Source organism: Morone saxatilis, unplaced genomic scaffold, assembly GCF_004916995.1.
Source record: "Morone saxatilis isolate NCDOM2014 unplaced genomic scaffold, NCSU_SB_2.0 Contig8, whole genome shotgun sequence".
Lineage (NCBI taxonomy): Eukaryota > Metazoa > Chordata > Actinopteri > Moronidae > Morone > Morone saxatilis.
In genome coordinates, this window is record NW_023340257.1 from 4,769,441 (window position 1) to 4,772,529 (window position 3,089).

At 39.8% G+C, this 3,089-nt stretch overlaps 1 pseudogene; it reads left to right on the forward strand.

Annotated features, from left to right (window-relative positions):
* Positions 1–1,674: 1,674 nt before the first annotated feature.
* LOC118341906 lies at positions 1,675–2,741 on the forward strand (annotated as a pseudogene).
* Positions 2,742–3,089: the final 348 nt, after the last annotated feature.

Consider the following 3,089-nt stretch of genomic DNA (forward strand, 5'->3'; position numbering starts at 1 on the left):
GGGGTTACGGAGGGACAGGTGGATTGATGTGAGAGTATGACTTATGCAGGAAATCATGTATCAGTAGTTATTTTAAAACTGTACTTTATATGTGGAAATGCATATGCAGCCAAGCCTGTGGTGAACTTTGCAGAACAATGTGGTATGATCAGAGGAGCAAGGCGTAGCAAGGCGTTTCGACTTAAAAAACGGGATGTGATGTTCTATAGTGTATCAAATTAGAAAAAACTAACCATGGCTATTCCTCACTTGCACTAGAGAATTTGTTTATGTCAGATACGATTATGTGATAAATAAGTAACCAACATATCATGATGCTAATCCTGCCGATGCTATATCTTACCAGTATATAAGAACCATGTGCCGGATTGTGCCCATTTGTTGTTTTGAGTGAAATATCTTGCTGGATGGATTGCCAGTTTGGTACAGACCTTCATATTCCCCCCAGGATGAACTGGAATAAATTTGGTGATCCCTTAACTTTTTATCAATCTACATTATTGGATCAAAACTAAAGTTTTTCCAATACTTTGGTTTTTGACCAAATCTGCCAAACTAATGACATTCCCATCAGCCTGAGCTGTACTTTGTGTTTAGTGATTTGCTGATTAGCAAATATTAGCTCGCTATCACACTAAACTAAGATGGTGAATATGGTCAAAATGATGCTTGATAAACATCAGCATTGTCGCTGTGAGCATGTTAAGCATGCTGACGTCTGCATTCAGCTCCAAGCACTGCTGCGTCTGAGTGCAGCCTCACAGAGCTGCTAGCATGGCTGTACTTTTGATTTCATCCTAAATCATACACTGAATATACAGTATAGTATATAACTCTGAATTTAGTGTGTGCAACTTCATGGCCACTGTCATCTGTAAGACCATGTCCCTTTTGCCTTTAACCATTTTGACTTTAACTAGTTTTTTTATATATCCTTTATTTGTTTAAAACCCCATTTAAGTCATTCATTAATACTGTGTGTAGGTTAGTGAATTGAAGCTGCATGTAATCCAAGTACACTGCATAATTATAGGGTAGTAACACTGTACTGTACAGGAATGTACATACACTACAGTGCTTACCTAAATGCCACATGAAACACACCAATGGCAACATAATCATAGTCATTTCTTTCCTCCGTGCTCAGCCAGTGATTAGTGTACATTGACATTGTTTAATTACTTTGATCTCCAGTTCAGAGGGAACAATAGCCTCTATCTGCACATGCAGTACAGATCGTGTGTCAGTAGACTGTACTGAAATACTACAATTCACAAAAATGAGACCCTTTTGAACAGAATTAATCTCTTTAACACTTTAAAATAGAATCAGTGAAACTTCCTGTGATAACTCCAAACCAGCACAGCCCACCTTTTGCCTCACATATTCACCTTTGATTGACAAATAACTGTAAGGAGCTGCAAATGTATGAAACTATAAAAGATGCATCAAAATATTAATTGGCGTATGGAGTATGGGTTATAAGACTGATATCCAAAGCACATGGTTGTTTCTTTTGTGTCAGGCGTGGGAAAAAAACCTTTCTGTACTAAAAACTCCCACACTACTTGTTTCACTTGAACACCACAGTTCTTGTCAAGGCTGTTTCCTGTTTCAACATTTTCCGCCACTTCAACATAGAGCAACAACCTCTTTATCTTTACACATATCTTGATAGGTCTGTTTCACAAGGTGGTAGAGGTGGTGGGGTTTCTATCGCTGTTAGATTTACTCGCCTGCACTTTTGAATTTCTCACACACAGAAAACATGTGTAACTTTACTGGGAGAGAAAATGTAACAGAGCCGACAACGAGGAACATGCCATGTGCTCTGGTGTTTGGATCTGTAATGACCCTGGGTCTGGCCTCTCAATGCTGTGGCACTGTGGATATTGTTACGCCGCCACAGCCTCAAATCCCCCAGTGCTGTCTTCATGGTCAACCTGGCAATCTCAGACCTGCTGCTCGTCATCTCCTTGCCTATGAGGGTCTACTTTTACGCTACCGGCACCTGGCCACTGGGCACTATGGCCTGCCTCTTGATATCAACGTTCTTTCGCAACAACATCCGCTCCAGTTCCATCTTCATCACCTTCATCTGTATGGATCGGCTCCTGGCTGTGGTTTTCCCCCTGAGGTCACGCCATCGCCGAACCTCCTCCAACGCCTGGAAAGCTGCCGCGCTTGTTTGGCTGTGTGTGGTGGTGGTGAACATCCCAGAGAGTGTGAACCTTTCAAAACGTTTAAAAAACTTAACTGAATCAGGCTGCAATGCTACCTGTTTTGAATTTCCTCGCAATTCTAGTACTCAAAGATCACCAACACATTATTTTCAGCCTGTGTTAGTGTTGACCATGCTGACTATCAATGTTGTGTGCACCGCTCTGGTGTCTTGGACTCTACACAAACGCCTCAGTGACTCTGCAAACGTCAACAACAAGGTGAATGTCATGCTGATTTTTGTCTTGAACTTGTTGATGTTCACTGTGTTTTTCTTGCCTGTGTCATTGGCTCTTCTCTTTGAACAATGGCGGCAGGCTTTCATACCACTGACATGTCTTGCTAGTGTGAACTGCTGTCTGGATCCACTGTTGTATTACTTTTCTTTTGATGGTTTCTGGAAGAGAAAAGAGGATGTGGATATTCATGCAAGAGACTATTCGATGATAACAATAGACAGGAACAGGGGGCATTAAATACTGTTTATCTATTTGTGGCTTATGTGTGGATATGCAACATAAAGCTCACAAGGCAGAAAACTGATTGTGTGTGTGTGTGTGTGTGTATATATATATATCATATACTTACTATATATACTGTATTTTATAATAAAAATTCTCACAGACTGTTTATCTTTATTCATTGAAAAGTTTTAGAATATGAAGAAAAATCACTGGATTTAAATAAGTAAAAATTAAAGGTACTCGTACTTGAGTATTTCCATTTTATGAAACGTTATACTTCTACTCCACTCAAAGAAAAATATTATACTTTTTACTCCGCTATAATTCTGAGATTACAATTTTTCATGCCCTTCCTGTCCAGTGAAAACCACCTATGGCCAAATTTGGTGGTTTTAATCGTCATCC